Source organism: Lemur catta, chromosome 1 (assembly GCF_020740605.2).
Source record: "Lemur catta isolate mLemCat1 chromosome 1, mLemCat1.pri, whole genome shotgun sequence".
In the NCBI taxonomy this organism is placed as follows: domain Eukaryota; kingdom Metazoa; phylum Chordata; class Mammalia; order Primates; family Lemuridae; genus Lemur; species Lemur catta.
The window spans coordinates 179,141,121-179,168,096 of NC_059128.1; positions in this window are offsets into that span (position 1 = coordinate 179,141,121).

Below are 26,976 nucleotides of genomic sequence, written 5' to 3' on the forward strand. Positions count from 1 at the left end.
TAAAAAAATCAACAATAATTGCTAATTCTTCACATTTTAATCTTAAATATATTTGTTCATACTTTTTTGAATATTACCTTAAAAGTTCTATTTTATAACATTTTAAAACAATCAATTAGGGTAAGTGTAGGCATCTATCTGAATGATGAGATACAGCTAGTTTCCATCCATTCATTCACGTAAAATTCCTATAATAAATGAGAATAGGAGAAGACGGGACTCAAGTTTTGTTTTCATTTTTGTTTCTTTTTACTTGTGATGTGTGAAGACTGCTGCCAATTGTTAGTAGAGGTACTCCATCATCGTACCATTAATAGATCTCACCAGAACAAGGTTTCATTACTGTGGATATTGGATAAAGCCCTGCCAGAAGGCTTTCAATACCCTAAGGAAAAGATGTGCTAAGTCCCCAAATTAGGTGCAGCCGTCTTTGGGCAAGAATTTGAGGTTTACAGGGGTGTTTATGCTGGGGTTTGAGGAGCCTTGATCAAGATATTTCCCTAGGGTGACAAATCCATAATTGCACTTAGCTTTAGGCTGCGTTGATTAATGCAACCTTCTGTGATTTATCACCCAGAATATTTGTTAAACAGGTGTTCTCCTCATTGTAATAAACTGGAATTATTCAGGAACGACAATACAGGCTTGTTTCACTTATTTGTTTTGTGAAATTTACTGAGAACACATTACAACCAAAAATACCCAGTCATTTTGTAGAGACCAGAGGTTAGTGTAGTTAGTTTTGAAAAGACCTAGAGTCAGGTTAGTTGATGTCAGACTGTGATGTTTTCTACCTAACTTTCTTTACACTTTAAAAGGAAGTGGCAAAAATAAAAGGAAGTAGCCATTTTTTTTAATGTTACTCCTCTACCACCAGACAACATTCTGACATTCAAAGTATACTGCCTTGAACCCCAGATCTTCCCATCCTTGGGGAATTTCTCAGACCCAGGAAAGTTGCCTAGTGTGTAAGAATCAAATGTAGCATATCAAAGAGGCATGACGAAAAAATCACTCATATACATACATACAATCACATCATATACATTGGGCATACTTTTTAAAAAATTGTAAGCTATGGGAAAATATATTACACTTCTAGGCTAACTGTTGTGCAGATGATATACATCTATGCACACCAATTTAACCATTTTAGTGTTGAGCATAGTCTGGGTCTAGCTGGTATAACAAATTCTATTTCACTACTTTAAAGTTTTGCCAGGCACATTTCCATAGGGCAACAGTACATCGCAGTGGATCAGCAAGTAGCCCTTGGGTGTCAACATCCCAAGATGTACACCTGGCCACACCACCTACTAGCTGTATGACCTCAGGCATATTAATTAACCTCTCCGTGCCTAAATTGTCTCATCTGTGAAGTGGAGTTGATAGCTACCTAGTTCACAGGGTTATTCTGAGGATTAAATCAAATAAGATGTGGAAATTTTTGCTACTTTCATTAATAAGAAAAAGAGCACTATTTAAGCTATCAAAGGACTACAGATTGTCTGAAATCAAGAAGAACTTCTATTTGCTTAAATTCTGTAATATTAAAGAGCAGTTTACTTTGGTTCTTATCTATTTATTAAAGCAGGTGTGATGGACAATACTTATCAGTGCTTTGATGAATCCATAAACTGGGAGTAACAAAATCTTTATGTTCAAAGAATTGGTCTGTTTAACCTAAGCTGTCTGTCATTACATATACCGGTTTCTCACTAGGAAAGAGCTAAGTTTAGAATGGCCTGGAACTCCACTTCTTGAGAATCTTTATATCTCAACTTGTGGTTCCTTCCAAAGAACAGAAAAAGAGATAGTAAAGATGATGAGTGAACAATATATTTGAAGCAAATCTGAGAGTTCTGGAAAGCCCTGTGAGCTAAGCAAAGACAAAATTATTTTCTGGTTGTGAGGAAAGAATGTGAGCATTTAAAGGCTCAAATTGCCCACAAATTCCAGGGATAGTGTGGGATCTACACAGTTTAGTTCTGTAGGTTGGTGATTCCCAAACTTAGTAGTATATTGGAATCTTTTGGAGACCTTCTTAAAAAAAATACTGCTTCTTGAACCCTACCCAGACCAACAGAATCAGTATCTTCAAGGATATAGCCCTGGAACATATGTTTTTGAAAAGTTATCCCACTAGTACTTATACACGTTTGTATTTGAGAATCAAGAATCAATGAGGTATTTTTTTAAATAAACCTTTTTATATTGAAATGACAGGATTTAGAGAAAAGTTGAAAAAATACTGCAGAGTTCTCATAAATCTTGACTTGATTTCCCCTAATGTTAACATTTCAAGTATTGTCAAAACCAGAAAACTAATATTGGTAAATTACTAATGTATTTTTTTTTCTATTGCAGAATTCAATACAGGATGCCATAGTGCTTTTAATCATCATGCCTCCTTAGTCTCCTCTAGTCTTTGGCAGTTTCTCAGTTTTTCACAACTTTGAGAACTTTGAAGGGTGCTGGTATTTTGGAGAATGTCCTCAATGTAGAATTTCCTCTTGTTTAGACTTGGGTTATGGGTTTTGGAGAAGAGTACCATAGAGGTGAAGTGCCCTTCTTATCATTAAGGGGTATATGAAGTCAACATAACTTATCACTGCTGGCATTAACTTCAATTATCTGGTTAAGGCAGTGTCCACCAGATCATTCCACTATAAGGTTACTATTTTTCCATTTCGTACTCTGTTCTTTATAAGTGAGTCTTTAAATCTCATCAAAGGTTGGCTGTATGTGTGTGGTGGGGAGGAGTGGATTAAACTCCACCTCCTGGAGAGAGGAGTATCAGTGAAGGTTTATGATCAAAGCGTTACCTCCAGAAAACTGCATTAATTAGGTACTCTAGTGGGCAGGAAACTGTTGGCTAGGAGATTAGTTACAAAATTCAAATCAGAAGAAATGAGGAACTGAACAAAAGTAGAGGCATTGGTGAAGAGCATTTATCTAAAAACTATTGTGGAAGTGAAAGAAGCCATGGCTACTGATTCGAAATGAAGGAAAAAAGAGAAAGCAATGCACTTCTGAGATATATTGAGGTTTTGATCCTAAGTAACTGGACAGAGGGTGATACAATACAGAATGGAGAAGGTAACACCTTTGGTTGGGATATATAGAGTTTAATGTTCTCGTGGGCATTGAGGTAGACCTGCTGAATGAGCAGTTAGAAATGGAATCACAAAACCATTTACCTCCTTGTGAAATGTGCTACCGTATAGGGCCCATTCCATGGCACAAGCTGCTCTTTCTGGCTCTCCAATCATATTAATACTTCCAAGAAAACGGCTCACTCCTTAGAGGCAAGGCTCAAGCTATATATTGTGATTAGGGTACAGGTAAGAGGAAACATCTTCAAACACATTTGGGACATTCCATCCATCCCATAAGTAAGGCTTGACGTTTGCTCAATTATTATCACCCCACTAGAAAAATAATGAATCTAGATTCATTGTGAAGATTTGTGGCCTATAATTAATGGTACAATTACTTTACAGTTAGAACCTCCAGAGTTTTTCATTACCTGTGTGAAGAGATAATCCAAAGATATTTGAAATGTAATATCTCTGTGCTTGGGAACTGGTGATAGACAAGGAAACCCTCATTAGCATCTGCATTTTGCATTTCAAATGGAAGGGGTATGTGTTAAAAACTGAGCTGCTCAAGCTTTAAAGCATTCCTTAATTATATGTTTGAAACTGCCTGAAAGCCAGGGGACTCCCTGAAAAAAAAAAAAAGAAAGAATATTGACTAAATATCTTCCCTGTCTGAGTAGATAGAAAGAATGCAAGGAATTTCCAAATCTCAGGGTGGAAGAAAGCTACAAAGGTGATTTATTCTTTTCCATTACTTCACCTTGGTAGGTCAGAGGGGAGGTGAGGGGGAGATGACGAAAAGGGGGAGGTAGAAGGCTATGAAAATGGTCCCAGGGTGATGGGGCTTTGCCCTCTTTTAAGTGGCCATCTTTCGAGGAGAGCAGTCCTGACAGCCTGCTTCAGTGTCTACTGACTGATCTCTGGGATTCATTTCCCTCGTTTCACCTTCATAGCTTAGAGTTTATAACCCATTCCTTTAGTGCTGTTAATGATAAACCACTTGTAAAGACTAGTTTAATTTCCAAAAATATAATATAAAATCTGAGATGGAAGTATTAGGTACATGGACTTTTAAGAAATGTTTTTTTTTTTCTTTCTTTCTTCTTATTCTTTCAGTTTTAAACAGGCCTTTTTTTGCTTCTTCCTCCCTTTTCCTCATTTATCATCTTACTTCTCATTTACAGTTTTACTTCTGTGTGTGCTATTAGCAGGATAATATTAACTTCAAAACCTTTAGCTATATGCTTTGTTGAATCTAAAAGTTAAAGTAGGTTTTCTGGCTAGCTTTTTTTCTGGAAATATCTAATATTAGAATGTGACTTGCTATTATAAAATTTTTTAATTATGTACTATAAAAAACTGAGAAAGCCTTCCTGAGAAAATTGTCTTTATTGTGTTATATCCTATGGAGCATTGGGTGACCACTGGATGCCCATATTCTCTTACCCTTATCAACCTACCACTGCTCCCCATACATCATTGTTCTCTCGCCTTCATTCTGCTACATATCACCTTCTCATCCAGCTACCAGCAGACACCTATCTTTGCCTAGCAACCAACCACCTCCACAGTCATTCTTCACATGGAATTTCATGTTTTGGGTTTTTCTCATTTTTTTTTTCCCTTGGTATTACATTTTGCCTCTCTCTACCCCTTTCTGAGATGATTCTACCCTTCCTCAGCTGCAGAGTGTTATCTACCACCCACTTTTTCTAAAAAATTCCACAGTGATTAAAAAGAAATAAAGAAGATTTCTGAAGGATATATAGTTCTCTCAGTCTAGACCTGTGATTATTAATCCTTTGGCAGTCATGGACTTCTTTGACAATCTGCTGAAAACCAGGAATATTTTTCAGAAAAATTCACACAACTGCATACACATACTGGCATAGTCCATTTTATGTTGCTATAACAGAATATCAGAGACTATATAATTTATAAACAATAGAAGTTAATTTGGCTCACAGTTCTAGAGGCTGAGTGAGAAGTCCAAGAGCAGAGAAGTCACATCTGTCTTCCTTCCATCCAGGTGTTGGGAGGGCACCTTTTAAATAAAAGTTTTATTTCCCACTTTTAGGAAGAAAAGAAGGAATGGCAGAGTGATTTTTTGCATCTACTGTGTTTCCAATTCCTTTAATTCAAGGGCAATATACGTAAACTAAACTTTTGTGCCCGTATAACATACTGAAATAAAAATAAATAAATAAATAAGAGGATAAAATGAAAAAACAAAATAATTAATATGCTAGAGTGGCAGATTTTGGAGTGGCATGTTCTGGGCTCCTTCAATGTCAACAGGATTTTTATTTTAAGACTTGTATTTTCTCTTAAAAATTCATATAAAGTTTTTTTTTTACTCCATTTGATATAAAATAATATTTTAAATTACTTATCACTGAGAGAAATGGATTGTCCATGAACATGAACCAGGTAGGTCCAGGACTTGCGATATTGACCAAGCACACCTCTAGGGAAGTCCCTAGGGTATATGAATTCCATGGAGACAGAAGAGCTCAGCAATAGAATATTCACTACCTTTTCTAATTCTTGTTTCAAACACTTCTACTATTTCAAAATATTTTAAAAAAATTTTGTTTAATCTGTTTTTGTCTAACAAAATCCATCTAGGTCCAGCAGCAGTGTTGCTTCTTCTATGATTGTGACCCATTCTCTAATTCCCATAACAGGAAGTGATTACATCTTCTCCTGAAAAGTAAGTCAACTAATGTTTACTGACATCCTAAAATGTAAAATAGCTGATTGAGGAATGTGAAGTAAGGGAAATAGCATTTTTTAATCTTTACTATATGCCAGCATGTTCATAAATTATCTTATTTAATGCTGCATTAATTCAATGAGATGCCTACTATTATTCTTAAATGAGGATGTATAAGCTAGATGTTGAATAACTTGCCCTAACATATACTGCTAGAAAGTGGCAAAGATAGTTAGAAATTGGAGTTTGTTTAGTTTCATAATCCATAATTTCTTTTATTACACCTAGGTCAGTTCCCTGGGCTCTATAGCAGTTGCTTCCCCCAAAAAAAGAAAAACAAATGAAACTACTTACTTTTAAAAATACTAATAGAAATGCTAATCAATATTGATATTGATTTTGTATCTTAGTATTTTTTTTCAATGAAGGAATCACTTTGTAGGCCAGTTTTTACTTATTTGCAACAATTGTTCTCTACAGTGAAAACTTGCCATCCATCAAGAAGTAGCATATCACCGAATGAAAATGTAGAATAGAAGACACTTTGCTTCACAACTTTTAAAAACAGACCCTGGGGAAGTCTCGGTTACTGCCAGAGTCCCTGAATCTATATGTTCATTTTGAATTGTCTGCAAGTTAAGTAATATGTCTCATTGAAATATATTAATTTTTGTTATTTTTCAAATGTATAAAGAGAATATTCCCAGTTACAAATACAAATTTAAAGAAACGTTTTACTGAATTCAATAACTTTTGCACCATGAGTATTTTTCATTCAATGAATACTTAAAGTATAACCGATAACACAGATGCAACCAAAAATTTTATTTTATTTTGGAATGTGGTTTTAGTGCTGATAAAGGTTGGGGATGCCTAGAATTTTTTTTAAAGGAATTTCTTCATGTGGTTTTCAGAAGTAAACTAAATTTACTTTTGCACTGGACTGCATTTTATCTATCTCTGGAAACATTTTGAAGTACATGGTGGATTTAATCCCATTAATCTTTGGAAATATGATGAGTGGTTCAGTTTCTGATTTTCATAATCAGCTGTTCTAGGTGTAAGATATTATTGCCTTATAGAGACATCTGCTGGTAGATAAATGAAGGTCTGGAACAATAAAATTCTGTCTTCTCAGTATTTGCCAGCGCTTCAGTCTGAGGCTGTAACCTCACATGCATCTGCTTCAGATAGTGCATGGTTGTTAAAATTCTAAATATCTTATCATTTCATGGTCCAGTTCTTCTCAGGTCATATAAACTCGCATTCATTACACATGTGCCTTGTTCTTACAACAGATTCACACATGTATTTAATTTTTTTTTTTTTTTTTTTTTTAAGAAACTGACCATTATTATCCTGAAAACCTCAGGCTTTCTGGAAGCTTATGCACTCTGGGGCAGATAGCGTGAGAATTGCAGCACTTGGAGTACACACACTCTTCACAGTAAGCCATCACCTGTTCTGTTACCTGCCTTGGATTTCAAGATCAGCCTGATCATCTGAAACATGCAAGAATAAAAAAAGCCACTCTCTTTCAGTTCTCAAATTGCAAAAACAAAAATAAAATAAATTTAATAATCTTGCAAACTTCTTAAACTTGAAGCCTCTAATTTTTTTCATGACAGGAGGAAAGTGTCTTAATAATTTTATCATTAAATTGAAATGCTCCTCTTCCAATTAGCTACACAAGATTTTTCAGTAATAATTAGCTGCAGCTAATTAATTATCACCTTTCACTTTAAAAATGATTACTTGGTGAAAGTAAAGCAACCACCTTAACCATCACAAGAGGGATGAAATAATTTATTTTCTTTTGGTGTTTTATTGAACAAGGATCACCTTTATACTGCATCTTTGGAAAAGCAGCACTGTATTAAATCATATTGTAGACAAAATTAAATTGCCCATAAAAGTCAGTATTACCAACAGTACAGTGTAGCAGCTTATTCATGCCACTTCTTTAAGCTCACTGCACATTAATGTGCTAATGTGATGGAAAATAAAGAATTATCACGTGCCTTCCCAGTGCTTTTCCCCTTATTGTTTATATATGTATTTTTTTAAAGCAACTAGAAGACTGTTTCATTAGCTAAGGCATTGCCTGCCAAAGGAAACGACATAATCATTAACTAATTACAACTAAATAATAGCATTGCACATTTTGACAGGTTAACGCACATTCTGATAAGAGTTGAAAGCTCAAGAAAGAGAATAATAAAGCTACTACTCTCACAAAAATCCTCAAATGCCCATATGGGAAATAAACTCTTTGAGGGTTTTTGTTTACCATGTGTCTGTCTTTTTTACTCTTGCCCTCATTGTACAAAAAGTGTGTGAATTTGTATGAACATTCTAAACTAATTTACTAAACAATCGACTTATTTTTACTGATTTGTCCAATAATAAATCATAGAATGTACAATCAACTTATTTTTACTGATTTTGTCCAATCATAAATCATAGAATCTATTCACATTCACAGTTTAAACATGTTGAAGTCATCATTTTTGGCTGTTTCCCTCCTTACCAATGAAGCGGCAAGATACACATGGTGACTCTAAGATGTTAAAAGAATAAGGAAAATCAAGCCAAGAGAGGAAAACCGATGTTTTCAAATGTAATCTAGTTCATTCAAAAACCCCAAAGCAAAACACAAAGACATTCTTGAAATGGCATTTTACCAATGTTATCACTGAAGGGTTCACAGTTTAACTTAAAAATAATTTTGGAAGGATTAGTATAAAATTAAATCATCTATTTTATGAGTTTTTACACAATGACTCAAATATTTTTGACTATAGCATAATATCATATTGTTCCCAATCTCCTTACACATATTCCAGAAAAATTCTTTTGAAAAGGAAAGACAAAAAAGTTAGAGAATTACCTTCTAAACCTTGTCCTTTAGCAAGCAAATAAAAGGATAATTGAAGAATTGTTTTCCATCTTTGTACATGCTATAGCTGGTTAAACCCCATATAATGTAACTGCAGAATGAATCAGTACATGTCAAACAGCATGAATGTAAGTATAGAATTTTTAGCTGGTTTTTTTTAATTTACTTATTATCACTTGAAAACATTTTCTCCTTAATTCTACTATCACAAAACTTCATTTGAGAAAACTTATAAAGTTAGCCAGCTTATTGCTAAAGTAATGAAGAGGGTGGACCCATCAAACTAAACATTGGGCAAACACTAAACATTGGAAACCAATTATGACATAATATTAATATAAGCAGTAAGTCATTTAAGATATTTCCTTTTTGACACCTGGGTATGGAATGATAAATTTAAAAAACAGGTGGGGCAAAGGCAATATATGTAAACTAAACATTTCTATCCTTATAATATGCTGAAATAAAAAAAATTTTAAAAATGACTATAAATTTTTCTTGAAGGAGAAAAATGAATCATTGCTTAGCACACACCAAAAGGGACCCTAAAAGGAAAGAAATGTTAACACCAGAAGGTAGGATGAGATCTATACATTAAAGGGTGGTATTTGTGTTGCAAACCACAAAAAAATTATAAAAAAAATTTAAATTATTTACCTTTCTAGTTCAGCACAAATGTCCTACAGCTAATTATCATGAGATATTGCCTAGAAATTAACCAGTCATGTTGTGTTTCTATCTCCAGATTTACAATTAGTAATGCTATTAATGTGGTTCCTGTACTTAGCGTTACTAATTATATTGCTATGAACTAATGGTGTTAAAAATAGCAATAGCCATCAACTACCAATTAATGCTTAATGAGAGCATATAAACCCTGGCATTGTAATGAATTTGAAAATTATTGTTGCTTGTGTTCCTTTTGTAATCTTGCAAAAATGGGTGTAACCAATAACCACTGAAGTAGGCTACTGATTGAAAACATACTTATCACATCACTGCAAGAAATCAAGAGATGAAATAAATGGCTCCTGAAGGAATAAATATGTTCTATTTTAACCTCAGAATTCAACACCCAGGTTTTGGGGAAGATTCCTTTCTAGTTACACAATATAAAACAAAAATTGAAGCATAATTTATAAAGACATTGTTTCAAATTCATGAACAAAACAGGAAAAGCTTTAAAAATTTGGAAGAGGAGTTTTTATGGAAGAATCAGTCAACAAATCTTTTCTCCAAATATTTATATAAGACATACCTCAGAAGTTCAGATGTAAGATAGGAACACACTGTTTTAGCTAGGTTAGGCCAGTTTATGCTGCAGTAACAAACATTCACCAATGGCTTAACATACAAAAGTTTATTTCTTGCCCACACGACATGTCCAGCACAGTCACTCAGGGAGTACTTCTCATTATGGTTACTCAGGAACTCAGGGTGAAAGAGATTCCATATTGTCATGTGCTTTCATTATCTCCACAGGGAACTTGGAAAATTGTGTCCTATTTATTACTCCTATCCAGAAGTGACTTATATCACTTTAGATGACATTTCATTGGGAAAAAAAGTCATATGATTCTGTCTAAGTTCAAAGTTTTGGAAAATCATACCCAGAAAAAGAATAACTAGAATACTGGTGAACAACCACAATTTTTTTTTCAGTATTTCAGCACTGTTTTAATGACCATAGCAAGAAAACTTCGTCTAAAATGGAGAATCTCACTGGGGAATTCTGAGAGGTGGAGCAACATTGGTGGAACACCAAAATATCTCTTTGAGTCTCCAGAAATATGTTCTTTGGCCTTGCCACTAAAAAAGCCATTTCCTACAATGAGCTACTGGTATTTTCCCAGTAGTACAGAGTGTTGCAGTATTTATCTTTTCAATTTCAAAAATATACTTTAATATTTTATTATGGCAGCACTCTTTTCAACCCTTTGTCCTATTCAGAACCATGGTGGATTTCAAGAATAAAATAGAGTAGAAGTCACCATAAAATGGGGTAAGAAAAGAGATAACATACCCAACAAAGTGGCTAATGATGTGCATGTATGTATGAGTGTTTTGTCAAACTACCACAAAAATAGCTTAAGAAATCCACACTAACAGTGGTAATCAGACACTAAAGAAGTGTTAGAGATCAAAATTTCCCATCCCAAAATGTGACTGTGAAGGATTTCAGGACATGTCATGCCCAAATATACCCAAAATATGCTGCTTTGGCATATTGATTATCTTCAGGTAGAGACATTTGGAAAAAAGCAAAGGCAGGGAGAGACTTTCTTTGAACTCCCCTTATCTGCCTAAAGACAGTTCCTCCAAAAGAAATTCAGTTGTCATAAATTCTCTCCCAAGGAGTTTCATCAACCAGGTAAGATTGACTTTTATTACAGAAGTGGAGCCTAAAAATCAACACTACATACTGACAAAAATTGTTCCAAACTATCATATCTCCCATCTATTCTTCTTTTTTTTTTTTTTTTTTTTTATTTCAGCTCATCATGGGGGATAAGTTCAGGTTATATACATTGTCCATGTCCCGCCCATCCCCCTGAGTCAGAGCCTCAAGCACGTCCATTCTCCAGACAGTGCGCCTGGCACTCACCATGTAGTCATACCTCCATCCGCCCCCCCCTCCCCGAGTCAGCACCTTCAAGTATCCCATCTATTCTTCTAAGGGCCCATTCATCTTTCCTCCAAATCACTGACTTTCTCCTAAGTGGTATGTCTTTCTCCCCTTCCCCTATTAAGATGGTATATAAGTTCTTAAATCTCATGGCTTTGGTGAAGGAGTATTAGCTTTTTCCTATAATGCTCCTGTACACATAATGTTAAAAATTCATATAGTTGTGTACTTTTTCTCCCATTAATCTTCCTCTTGTCTGTTTTCCCCCCATACATCCAGCTATCAAACCTAGGAGCATAAAGTCATTGTACGCCTACAGAAGACTTGAAAAGACACTAAAGAAGACTCACAGGACTCCACCATAATTATTGCAAATCTACACGTTAGTGAAGGAAAATGATAAGTGTAGAATTAGTATTATAGTAAGAATACGCATCTCAGCCAATGGTTACCTCACAGCAAGGGGTCCAGAGGGGTTCAATGCAGGCTTCAATTATCCTCCTTCTGCAGTGCACCTCTCTTGGATCAGGAACTTCCAACACGTGGATGCAAGACCTCGAAAATAGGAGCCCTAAGTGGAGTATTGGTGACGTCTTTTTTTTTTTTAAATAGAATGAGTGGACACAAGTTGAATTCTGGTACATATATATATCACATAATGGTGAAGTCTGGGAAATTTTTCACCCCTCATCCCCTGTTCCTCTACTCTTTTGAGTCTCCAATGTCTATCATATCACTCTGAGTGTCCTTGCATAGCAATAGCTTGGCTCCCACTTGTAAGTGAGAACATACAGGATTTATTTTTCTGTTCAGGAGTTACTTCTCTTAGGATAATAATCTCCAGTTGCATCCAAGGTGCTGCAAAATACATTATTTCATTTTTTTCACATTGCTGAGTAGTACATTATGGTATATGTGTATATACTATATTTTCTTTATCCACCCATTGGTTGATGGGGACTTAGGTTGATTCCATATCTTTGCAGCTATGAATCATGTTGTGATAAATATCTGAATGCAAGTATTTTTTTGACATAATGATTGATTTTCCTTTAGGTAGATACCCAGTAGTGGTGTTGCAAGATCAAATGGTAGTTCTATTTTTAATTCTTTGAGAAATCTCCATACTGATCTCCATAGAGGTTGTACTAATTTGCATTTGCATCAACAGTATATAAGTGTTCTCTTTTCACATTTTCACCCCATCTGCACCAATATTATTGTTTGTTGACTTTTTGGTAATGGCCATTCCTCTGGAGTAAGATGGTATATCACTGTGGTTTTAAATTTCATTTTCTTGATGATTAGTGATGGTGAGCATTTTTTCAAATGTTTTTTGGCCATTTGTATAACTTCTTTTGAAAAATGCCTGTTTGTATTATTACCCATTCTTTAATAGGGTTATTTTTATTTCTTACAAATTTATTTGAATTCCTTGTAGATTCTACATATTAGTCCTTTGTTGGATACATAGTTTGTGAATATTTTCTCCCATTCTGTAGTTGTTTATTTACTCTTTTGTCTATTTCTTTTGCAGCACAGAAGCTTTTTAGATTAATTAAATCCCATTTGTTGATATTTGTTTTTGTTGCATTTGTTTTTGGGATCTTAGTCACATATACATTGCTTAGGCCAATGTCCGAAAGGATGTTTACAAGGTTTTCTTTCAGCATTCTTACGATTTCAGGTCTTACATTTAAGTCTTTAATCCATCCTGAATTAAATTTTGTGTACGGTGAGAGATAGGCATCCAGTTTCATTCTTCTACATATGGCTGTCCAATGTTCTCAGAACCATTTATTGAATAGTGTGTCCTTTCCCCAGCGTATGCTTTTGTCTGCTTTGTCAAAGATCAGTTGATTGTAGGTATATGTTTTTATTTCTGGGTTCTCTATTCTGTTCCATTGACCTATGTGTCTATTTTTATGATAGTACCATGCTCTTTTGGTTACTGTATCCTTGTAGTATAACTTAAAGTCAGGTAATGTGATGACTCCAGATTTGTTCTTTTTGTGTAGGATTGCTTTGGCTATTCAGGCTCTATTGTGGTTCCAAATGAATTTTAGAATTTTTTCCTAATTCAGTCATATGGGGTGGGGAACCTGTGGCCTCAAGGCCACATGTGGTCCTCCAGATCCCCAAATGTGGCCCTTCAACCAAATCCAAGCTTCACAGAGCAAATCCCTTTATTAAAAGGATTTGTCCTGCAAAATTTGAATTCAGTAAAAAGGCCTCAGTCAAGTATCCAGAAGGCCACAGATTCCCTATCCCTTTATAATTTTTTTTTTGTAGCAATTGTAAATGGGATAGAGTTCTTGATTTGGTTCACAGCTCTGTTATTGGTGTATAGAAATGCTATTGAATTTTGTATGTTGATTTTCTGAGCTGAGACTCTGTTAAATTAATTTATCAAATTTAGGAGTCTTTTGGAGGAGTCCTTAGGGTTTTCTAGGTAAAAGATCATCACCAAACAGATAATTTTACTTATTTTTTTTTTCCAATTTGGATTTCCTTTATTTCTATCTCTTGCCTGATTGCTCTGGCTAGGACTTCCAGTATTATGTTGAATAGAAGTGGTGAAAGTGAGTATTCTTGTCTTCTTCCATTCTTAGAAGAAATGCTTTCAATTTTTCCACATTCAGTGTGATGTTGGCAGTAGGTTTGTCATGTATGGCTTTTATTATTTTGAGGTATGTTGCTTCTATACTGAGTTTTTTGAAGGATTTTTATCATGAAGTGTTGCCGAATTTTATTAAATTCTTTTTCTGCATCTACTGAGATGATCATATGGTCTTTGTTTCTGAGTTTTCCAAATTTGCTGAGACTTGTTGTGTGGCCTAACATATGATCCATCTTGGAAAATGTCCCATATGCTGATCAGAAGAATGCATGTTCTGCAGTTTATGGGTAGAATATTCTGTAAATGTCTGCTTCATCTGTCTTGCTCTGTTTGTGGAGTGTGGAAGTCCCTGGCCATTATTATATTGTTGCTTATTACTTTCCTTAGATCTAGTGGAATTTACTTTATGAATCTGGGAGCTCCTTTGTTAGGTGCATATATACTTAGGATTGTTAAATCTTCCTGTTGAATTGATCCCTTTATCATTATATAATGACCATCTTTGTCTCTTTTTTATCATTGTTGATTTAAAGACTATTTTATCTGATATGAAGATAGTTATTCCTGCTCACGTTTGGTTTACATTTGCATGGAATATTTTTTTTCACTCCTTTACCTTGAGTCTATGAGAATATTTGTGAGTTAAATGCATTTCTTGGAGACAACATATATTGGGTTGTGTTTTTTTAATTCATTCAGATAATCTACACTTTTTAAGGGGGTATTAATATTTTTCACAATGTTAGTATTGATGTGTGAGATAATGTTCTGGTCATCATTTTGATTGTTACCTAGTTACTTTATTCTCTCCCTTGTATTACTGTTTTACAAGAGCTGTGAGTTTTAATTTTGGGTGTTTTTACACTGGTAGGTATTGATTGTTCTGTTCCACATATACAACACTTTGAAGCATTTCTTGTTTCTTTCCTAGAAAATCTATTTGAAATGTGAGAATCTGTGTACTACTATGGTTCCTCTCCATGGAGGAGGCACTTAGTACTTGTGTCTAGTCAGCCATCATGATCCTATCCTCTGCTTAGTTAGATCTGCTTATACTCCACTGATCAGGTGGCCACTTCATTGCTATGTAACTTGCCATGATGGCAAAGTCCATTGGCATTGCTCCCAACCAGGTACAAACTGTTAATCTTGCTGTTATTAATAATTTATACTGACAAGCTGGTACAAACTGCCATGAAACTTGTCTTGGAATTTGGTCATAAAACAAAATCATTACACAATACTATTAAGTATGCTTTGTTTCATGCCATGGTGAAGAGTCAGCATCACTAAGGCACCTCTCTTATAAGATATCATAGGACAAAAACCAAGACATACAGAAGTAGCCCTTAGAGTGCGATATCCAAATAGATCTCACAAAAAGCTAAGCATATAAACTTAGAAGGACATCTCTATTATTAAGAGGTCAATTTGCAATATTGGGGCTTGGGGATGAATATGTCTCTAGGCCAGAAGACATATCAGAATACTGAATGTATTTTCAAACACATTCCATCCCTAATCCGGCCCCCTCTAAAACTGTTTTCATTGCTATGCTGAGACATTGAAACTTAGGAGGATGTGTTTTAGGCATACTTGCTGTTCTAGCTGCTATTCCTGTGTGTAACATATTGCCCCACAACTTAGAAGCTTAAAAGAACCATTTTATTAGACTTGCTAAAGTTATGCCTCAGGAATATAGAAAGAATATATCATAGTAGAGTAGCTACTCCAATACCGGCCTCAGCTGGAAGGACTTGAAGGCTGGGGGCTGGAATCATCTCAAAGGCTCCTTCACTCACATGTCTGATGGTTGACGCTGGCTGCCAGTCAGGACCTCAGCTGCACTCAGACAGAATACTTACACAGAACATCAGCACCTCTCTCTGTGGCCACTTCATAGTAGCCAGCCTCAGATTTCTTATATGGTGCCTCAGGATTCCAAAGTTGAGTGCCCAAGGAGGGACAGGAAGTAGAAGTACCAGTTTCTTAAGTTCTGGGAACTGGTCCAGCATGACTTCTTTTGTGCTCCATTGGTCAAGCAGTCTCAGCGCCCAAATTCCAAGTGAAGGACAAGACTTAGATCCCACATTTCAAATGGAAGAGTATCAAAGAATTTGGAGACTATATTTCAAAACTGTGATAGCTATATACAATAAAATATTTTCAATGTTTGGCTTCTAATCTTCAACTTATATTGTATTTCCTTAGATATCTAGTGTAAGATCAAAGTATTTGCTCTTTATGAAAGTTTGCAATTAGAGTTCACCCAAGTAGCCTTAAAAAAAATAAATAAACTCTATTGAACAGTAAGACTAGGCAGATGACAGGGAGTATGGGAAGCTCCACTATAGGTCCTTGAGAAAAGTTACTGAAAACTCCTGGGACAAGATTGGAAATTTAATTGTGGAATTCGTAGGCAACCATAACTACTGAAAACTGTTATTTAATTTATGTAAATTTTCTCCTAAGAAAAAGTAAGGAAAGTTCAGTGATCATGAATAGAATTCATTTATCTAATAGAACACTCACAGACAAGTCTCAAATGTATGATAGATATTCATTTTGTGATTAAGATTATTAAAAGGAGCCAAAAAGTGTCAAACATCAAATTCTGTTATTCTATATGACCAAATAAGCTAGTCCCATCATAAAAGTTGTTAAAACAATAAAGATAAAAATGTTTATTTCATGTGTCAACAATAAAGTCAAAAATCTGATGGCATTGAAATTTTCTAAAATTGGAAAAGAAGAAGACAGTGTACTTTGAAAGAGAATGATAACATATATATTGATTCCACCATTGTAAGCTATATCTATTTAAATTGCTGTAAGAGTCCACCTTAATTAAGGAATATAAAATAATTAATTTGACTACATTTATATTTAAAAATACTTAATTCTAGTTTGAATTTCATCCTCAAAAAAATTAATCCAATGTGATTATACTAATTGATATTCTGATCAAACTCCATTGAAGACAAACACAGGAAATGATAATTGCATCTCTACTAGTTCTTACACAAGGAATTTGAGTTATTTTTACCAACTAATGTTTTTACATTGAAGTTGTATTCAGTATCTCGAATGAATGAGTTTCCTAAGGGTGACATTTGTCTCCTCATTGATTTCTAGGATTTAATCCAATGAATTGATAGGCTAGTAGTTCCTCTCTTTTTTTTTCTCCCACATCTTTTGTTCATTCCCTTCAACTTTCCACAGTTGATTGATGAGCTATTCTGTCCAGATAAAGAGCACTGCTTTTGAACAAGAATATATGTATATCTGATCTAGAGTGTTCCTTTGTTTTGATTTTTCCTTAAATGCAAGTGAGAACTCTTTTTTGAGACAGAAGAAAATGACATATTTTTATACAAGATATTGATAATTCTATAGTAATGTGCTAATTAGATATGTGCTTCCAACTTAAAATAAAACATCAAACCTCAGAAATGAGAGAAAAATATATTTACATAGGAAAACAAAAATGTCAAAAACTTCAGGAAAAAATTCCACAAAAGCAAGGTATAGTATCTGTTAAAAAAAAAAGAGCTGTAAAATTTTATTAAAGAATATAACCATGTTTCTTAATGAGAAGATTTTATATTTAAAAAGAATATATGGATGATAGGTACATATAGTTTTTCATATAGTTATTATATATAGTTTTATGTATGTATATAATAATTACAAACACAATTACATTGGAGTTGATAGAATCATACTAAAATTTCCACAGAAAAATAAAAGTATAAACAAATAAAAGATAGTTTTGGAGAAGAATCTTGGAGAGCAGGGGTTGGAAGCATCTTATTAAACACCAAAACATACCATAAGGCTATTGTAATAAAATAATAGTTATTAGCACCTAAACAGAAAACTAAGCCACTGGAACAAAGGCCCTATTCAATAAATAGTGTTGGGCAACTTGGATAGTAATATGCAGAAGAATGAAACTAGACACATATCTCTCACCATATATAAAAATCAACTCAAGATGAGTAAAAGACTTAAACTTAGGACCTGAAGCTATAAAAATCCTAGAAGAAAACCTAGGAAAAACTGTTCTGGACATTGCCCAAGGCAAAGAATTTATAACTAAGATCTCAAAACAAACACAGCAAAAACAGAAATAGACAAATGGGACTCACTTAAACTAAAAAGCTCTGCACAGCAAAAGAAATAATCAACAGTGTAAACAGACAAGCTACAGAATGGGAGAAAATACTTGGAAACTATGCATCCTACAAAGAGCTAATATCCAGAATCTAAAAGGAATTCAAACAACTCAACAAGAAGAAAACAAATAACACCATTAAAAAAATGGGCAAAGGACATGAATAGACATTTTTCAAAAGAAGACATACAAGTGGCCAACAAACATGAAAAAATGCTCAACATCACTAATCATCAGAGAGATGGAAATTAAAACCAGAATGAGATACCATCTTACACCAGTTAGAATGGCCATTATTAAAAAGATAAAAGATAACAGATGTTGGCAAGGATACAGAGAAAAAAGAAGGCTTATACACTGTTGGTAGGGATGTAAATAGGTACAACCTTTATGAAAAACAGTATGGAGATTTCTCAAAGAACTAAAAATAGAACCACCATTCAAGCCAGCAATCCCACTACTCAGTATCTACCCAAAGGAAAAGAAATCATTATATAAAAAATACATATGTTTATCACAGCACTATTTATAACAGCTAAGTCATGGAATCAATGTAAGTGTCCAATAACAGATCATTGAATAAAGAAAATGTGTGTGGGATATATATATATATACACACACACACATATATATATACACACACACATAAACACACACATAACACACCAGGAAATACTGCTCATCCATAAGGAGTGAAATGTCATGTCCTTTGCAGCAGCATGGATGGAATTGGAGGCCATTATCCTAAGTGAAATAACTCAGAAACAGAAAGTCATATACTGCATGTTTTCATTTATAAGTGGGAGCTAAACAACGGGTACACATGGCCATATAGAGTGGAATAATACACATTGGAGACCCCAAAAAGTGGGAAAGAGGAAGCAGGATGAAGGGAGAAAAACTACCTATTAGATACAATGTACACTATTCAGGTGATGGGTTCACAGACTTTTCACTACTGTGCAATATACCCATGTAACAAAACTGCACCTATACTCACTAAAAATTTTTAAAAATTAAAATTTTTAATAAAATTTAATAAAATAAAATTTTTAATAAAATTTTTTTAAAAATTAAAAAATCCTCAAACAGAATAGGATATTTAGAAAAACAATAAATAACATAGATTGTATTTTATTTCAAAAGTGCTATAATTGTCTACCCACATGTAATAAAAACGTTAGTACTCTTACCTGAAACCATTGAAGAAACTCCAAATAGAATTAAATTCTAAACTTTAGGGAAAAAGTTAGAAAAATATTAGAAAATATTTGTTTGATCTTAGAAGGAAGAAAATCTTCTTAAAGTAAATAATGAAACTCAATAAAATGAATTTCAAATAATGAAAAATAATAATAGGAAAGATAAATATATATGACCTAATAAGAATTAAAAATCACATATCACAACAAGCACCATAAATAAAAATATTTGAAACACATGTGATAAATGTTAATATGTATAAAGTGACAAAAATACTTACAAATTGATAAAGAAAGGATTCACAGAAAAAATTCACATGAACAATAAACATAAAATGATATTTTCAAACTCTCTAGTAATCAGGAAAACACAGATTTAAACACAAAGTACCATTTTTTCAACCCATCGAATTAATAACAATTAAAAGAACTATAATAACCAGTTAGTATACTAAATCCATAAAAATTTTTTATAAAATAATCTAGCATTATATAATAAATAAAAACAACACATGTATACATTCTTGGATGCAGCAGTATCACTTGTGGGAATCTATGCTACAGAAATAAAAGTGCTTGCTAGTGTATAAGGATATATGCCAGCAGATGTATACTGCAGCTTTCCTTGAGTGTCGCAAATACTGGAAAATAACAACAGTGACAAAAGCTATTATGTCCATTTAGAGAAGAATGGTTAAATAGCTTTTACAAGGTCCATACTATGGAATATTGTGTAGTTATATGAAAGAAAGTCAGAGCTGTATTCATTGACTGGCAAGAGCATCCATAATATAATAAATTTAAAAGTCAGTTTCACACTAATTTCTCTACTAGGCTCCTATATGTGTTTAACAAAAGAAGGAGAGAAATAAAAAATACATATGAAGTTTGTATAACTTTAAAAAATAAAGTGGAAAGATCACATTAGGGTCAATTACATTTGAGGGGTGGGAGTTGGGGGCTAACAGAACAGGCTGGAATGATTAGCAATTTTTTCTTTATCTCTTGGTTATTTGACTTATTTCCCTAAGTATGAAGTGCTTTGTAATTAAAAAAAAAAAAAAACTAAAAAAAGAAAGATGCCCTTGAACATTTTAAAAATTTTCTTAACATGCTGTGTTTATTCCTGCTTTTACATAGATTCCTCCCAACCTGGACTAAAATTTGGAGAAAAAGAAAATGAAAGGATTTCCATTTTGCAGCTATAGACCTTTACCTCCACGTACTGGGTAAAGATGAATGCAGCTGAAAATAACCACTTCTGCCTTCTAATTGTATGTGCAAGGACATTTGTACTCTTAAGGGTGAAAAGGATGCAGATATTTTGGCATATTAGGTTAATATATGTTCTTAATTTGGATTACTGAATGCCCTGTATCTATTATATCGTTCTGGGCTTATTTTGTCTCCATTTTGTCTTAGTGCTCTAAGAAAGGTTACTGATCCTTCTTATCTTTTTTCAACTTCAAGAGAAGCAGAAGTTAATGACTACGTATGGGGGGTCATGTTGTAAGAAAAACAAAAAATCAGGAAAGAAGGCCCCACAACTAGAAGGTGATTTTGATGGATGCTATTATAAATACCTATAGGTGGGTGTGTATCTGTATATCTATAGGTGATTCTTCTTGTGTGTTTTTTCAAAGTTAGTTTTGAAAAAAATTTCAAAATAACATAACGTGAGAAAGTAAGTCTCAGTTTATTCCATTTCCCAGCCTCTAAGACTCCATAACAAACAATGTGTGATCTAGAAAGTGCTCTCAGGAATATAAGATCCTCTGCTTTCACTACATGTCATATCACAAATAAAAAATAGTTCATCCAATCCTAAATAGATAGATACACAGAACTGAACCAAAAGGTCTGCCATATATAAAGAAAATTGTGTCTTCCAGATGGAGACAGAGGAACTCATGAGAGCAGATACTTCTCATTGTCTTAGATACAGAGTGAAGAACGAAGGGGAGCTTGATAGCTTCCAATTCTCCAAAGCTGTGGAAAGCAGATAATTGACTAACAGATGAATTATGTGTTCCATTATTTACATCATCAAAATAGATGATTCAAACTAAGTAGTAAAAATTGTTATCCAGATAAAGAAGGATTTCACAGGGGCTTGAAGCCTAAGCAAGCTGAGAGCGGCTCCTAGAGAAATGATCTCGGTTTCACATAGTGACATAGAAATGACTGAGAAATGTGCAAAGGTTGCTTGGCTCCTATACTTGGTGGCAGGCAGGCGTGCTGCCAGCATCCCTGTGCAGCTGGGAGGCACTCTCAGGAGGATATGACATCCCTGTAAACGTGAACCAGGGAGTGCTCCCAGCACATGACTGCTTCTTCATTCCACGCAGGTGGCTTCACGAACTCTGACTGTGCCTGTGGGGACCTCTGAGGCCTGCGAAGCAGCAGGAGTTATACTTCATCTCTGTAAAAGTATCTGGGTCTTTATTATTAAAGAAATTGTATGTCTCTGGAATGCCTCTGTTGATGTCCTTCTGTCAATCACAATACTACCTTCTTGTGACAATCATGCATTTATGAACTTTTAAGAAAATATAAACATCATGGCTCATTTTCTAAGCTGAACAAATAGTCATTTTTTTTAAAAAAAAATTGTTTGCTCTCTAACTGGAAAAATTCTTGTTTTCACATGCATAAGCCAGTAAAATTATATTTACAACTAGGATGATATTCAAAATATTTAACAGTTAGTATGTCTTTGGCATGGACTCATCAGAACAGATGCTATCCATAAACAACTAGTACTGGTGAGTAGCAGTCAAATACCAATCCTATTTACAACTCTCCAGGAATAATGAGTACAAAATGAAACATAAAAATGTGCATCAGTAAGTAACTGGCACATAAATGCTTCTCCAACAGATTTTTAAAAGGTCAAAAGACATCACTAAAATAAACAACATTGTGCTAAAGGATATGTCCTCCCTCAGAATTTCCCATACAAATAGAGTTTATGGTGATAACACTCTGGCAAGTGGCTGAGAGAAATACTACAGCATTGATGCACTTAAAATTTGGAATCTCAATGTTATTTACCTACTTATTTGCTTGTATATGTTTTTATTTATATCTCAGGTTGTTTTATGTAAACTTTGAAGAGACCATATAATCTTCTGAATAAGAACTTCATTGACGACTGTGACTCTTGAAAATTTATTGAGTAAAAGATGACATAGCTTGAAACAAGTATGTTTATGTTTGACTGAGAAATATATTTTGTAAGTACAGTATGGGTAAATAATCCATTTTTACTCATTAGTGCCCATTTAAAGCTAATTCAAATGATGCTCAGCAATCAAAGGCAATAAAACATCTTTACAAATATTCTCTAATTTTCTCTGTTCATTCAAACCATATCCTTTATTTTCATCTTTATTAATTTGCTGTACAACTAGCAAAATTTTGAGCCTAAACCCATTTGTATTTAATTTTTCAAAAAAGGTAAATAATAAGATTGATTGTGTTTTTACTTCCATCTGTGCTTTCCCCAAAGTGAACAGTGAAATATTCCAGTTTGATCTTTGTACCTGTAAAACTCTCAACCTCTATTCATCACATAAACACTGGTGCTAATTAAAATAATGGATTTGTTTATGTAGTAAATTCCAACTAAATCCAGAATCACGAAATAATACTTTGTACTATATGAGAGGAAGATATTATCAGACAATTGCATAGATCTATATAGTTGAGCATTTTTCCTGGATTTCTTTAGAAAACACAACTATTATGTATATTTTAAGTCCTATGAGTCCCACAGCAAATTATCTATATTATTATTAAATGTTTCTTTCCTTGACTGATGTCTCAACTTTATCTTAATGAATTTTTATAGTTATAATTTATTTTTGTTTTTATGTTGTTTCTTCATGTCTAAAACTAAAACTTCCAATCAACCTACTGATATTTGTATTTCCACATTATTTTGCAATTGATTATGATTCATCTCAGAACTTGGTATATATATTACCTATAAATGGATCTGTGGCCAAATTAAGTCATTAAAATATGATGTGTGGCTCTCCTTATAATATGTGTGGCTCTTCTTAATTAAAACAAATATTTATGTCTGAAATTACATAGGTTGTTTAACTCCTTGAAAATTAAGAGACATAAAAGATACACACTATTATATTGAATACTTTGTCATGACAATGGTATTAAATTTAACCTTTGTATTTAAAGATCTATTTCCATTATAATTCATATGTATGACTTGTCAGCAAATATTCATGATCAGAGAGAATATTATGTATATTATATTCACATTACACATTTATCATTTAAATAGGTCACATATAAAGGAGGATAATAGCATCAATAAATAAACACAAAATATTCACCTTTCCCAATAGTTCTGATTTCTATTCCACCAAATTATCCTCCAAATTTTAAATAAGCAGCAAAATGGACAGACTGAAAGGTCACACCCTTGCTTTGCCCAAGCTTTAGAGGAAGTGTTAATGAGTACAGAATTAGCCAAAATTTGGCAGCAGTTATATGAAAGAGAAGCAGGGGGTCTGTGGACAATTCGCAAACTAATCAGCTTCTGAGTAATTGGAATTAGGCCACCATGATTTTAAACTTAGTTACACTCCAGTATGCAATTCTCCCATGAGCATCTTTATTACGCATTGCATAATATATATTTTCATTCCTGCTATGCAAATATGTCCACACATTAAACCTGAACAACATTATAATGACTTAAAGGAAAGCCAAGAAAATTCCAAAAGTACATTACTAGAGCATTTAATATGTGCCAAGATGTAGTCAAAGTTCAAGGGATACTGGGATAAACAAGATAAATTTTTTCTCCATGACACTTAACATTCTGGTGGAGAAGACCTATAATAAACAAGCAAATTATTCTATTGCTGAGCAATAGAATTGGAAATGGTAGTTATGGAAGGCACATTCATTCAGTTGGCTGAGGAGAAAAATGAAAAATACATAAATAGACACAATGAATATACACCACTTGTTCTAGAAGATCACAGTTTAGAAGAATAGAAAGAGGTTTCTCGTTCAAACCCTGTGTCCAGTGCAATATTTACTCTACGATTTCTTTTAGACACGTTGCCCTCTTAATTGCAATTATTTGTTCCTACACTCATCCACCCTCACTTACTAGAGAAATCTTTCTAAAATATCATTTATGTATGCAATTTCCCAGTTCTGAAATCTATCACAAAAAGATTCAGCTATTTAGCGTGCCTGGCTTCTAAGACTTTCTGTTTCCAGCCCGAAGCTCTACTGATCTTACTTCATCACACACACTGTAGCTCATCAGGCAGGTCTTCCCACCCTCCGTGCTCATTCCCACACTGGACTGCTACTGTTGTCCCTGCCCTTTGTTTATTTCAACCCAACACATTTTTGAAAACCCAGCTGGACAACCACCTCCAGCTTTCCCTAACATGGTGGCACAACAGAAAGAAGATAAACTTTCAAGTCAAATTTCTGTGGTGAAAAGTGACTTAATCTCTCTGATACGCAGTTTCCTCATCTGTAAAATGGAGTGAAATAATTCAATACCTCTTCGAGAATACTGTGAACAGAATACTTAGCCCCCACTAACCTTTCTTTTTAAAAATCTATCTTGCATTTATTGACCTAATGCTATTTTCATCTTTATTTTACCTAATAATATCAATGCTATTTGTTAATTCTGGCACCCAAGCAGAATTGCAAATCCTGTGAGGACATAGCCATGTTTTTCACTTCTTTTGTGGTTCTTTGCTGCAGTGCTGGACATACTGTAAATGCTCAAAAAATATATACTTGTAAATTAATTAATGAGACTGATGATTGCCAATAAATAAAAAGGAATAACTGAGGAACTAACTAATGTTTTGGATAGAGTACAAAACCACTTCATAATAAGCCTAACTGGTTAGCCATGAAATCTAGCTATACCAAAGCATTTAAAATGAGAGAAATAAAATAATTTCAATAAAATAGAACGGTTTAACAGAAACTTTAGTATTTCCTGAAATTAAATTTTCAGATCTTCAGGAAGAAGGAAAGTGTTCACATAAGAACCATAGAAGAAAGTGGTTCAAAATAATAAACATTAGCTATTTGACATGAAGCTATACTGAATCCATTATCAACTTCGCACATTTAAACTCAGGAATATGGATTACAGTTGCTTGAAAATAATATGGTTTTTATACAAAGGGTGGTCACCATCTCCACAATGGCAATTCAAAAACCAGATATCAAGGTTTTGTGTTTACACATCTAGAAACAAAAAACTAAACAAAGAGAAAAAGTGTATTTAAAAAAAATGTAGAATCTTCTACCTTTTAAAAGGAAAGGAATGTGCATTTAATATTAAATAAAATATAAAAACGTCTACCTTTTCAAGTAAAAGTCAGTGTGATATGCCCTCTCATTGCCATTCTGCTAGGATAATACAAATGTGTTTCCCATTTTATATTTAGTAAATAACCACAAAAAACTATTTAATGAAGTTTAGGGATATCTTATTTATAGTGATTCAGAGAAGCCTGTAGATGAATAAAAATGCATGATCAGGAATGCCTACACAACAACAAATACTAGACTATGTAATTAGGGGATCTGTTTCATCTCTAGCTCAAATTTGATATTATCTGACAAATATGTGTTTATCTGCTTATGAGACAAAATTCTTCCTCCTTTATGTTTGAATCTACATCTTTGATAATCAAAGGAGTATGTATTTAATATATTACAATTCATGAGAAATATCCTCGTCTGAGTTCTAGCAGCATTTTCCACCAAACTCTTAAGATGTTCATAATGTTTGTTTAAAATAATTATTTATTAAAAATTCAATATGGCATGATGATTATCAGTTTCTGGTTTGTAAGTAATAGGATCTGAGTTTAAATTCTGGTTTTTCCATTTGCTAACTTTATAGTATTACTTTAAATAAGTTACTTTAACCTCTCCAAGGTTTATTTTTATCATTTGTAAAATGAGGTTAATGATACCACCTCACAGAGCTGTTGGAAGAATTAGGTGCTCAATATACTCGTGTATTAGTAACTGTTAAAATTAACTGCTTCCTGGCCCCCAAACTGCAAACCTTAAGGATGTGGATAGAATTTGCTTGTATATCTGCCCTAGTACCTGGCAGTATGACTGATATATAATATAGATGTAATATTTGTTGAAAAAAGTAAATGCGAATGAAATTGGGAGTTGTTTACAAAATAATAATGTATGCCTATACACTTGCAGGGTGTCAGCCAAAAAAAGTTTTTAGGATGTCATATTAAGTTTTTAGTCAGCATGGAGGGAGAGAAGGACTTCATGACATAAAGGGTTCTACTGTGGCTTCACTTTGGAAACTTGGACAAAACTGTGCTGAATTTTAAGTCTACTCATACCTATTTCAAGTCTACTTACATATATACTTAAAAGCTTTCCTATGTCATTCTAAGAAAACAAAAAATTAAATTTATTGCTTTTCAGAATTCATCCAGGATAAAAAAGAAAAACTGTTTTGTTTTTTTTTAAGTATATGAGAATAAAAGACAGAAGATGAATTTAGGAAGAAAGCAAATCCATCTCAAAAATTTAGATTATAAAAAATGCTCACATGAATGAGTTACTGAGTTCTTA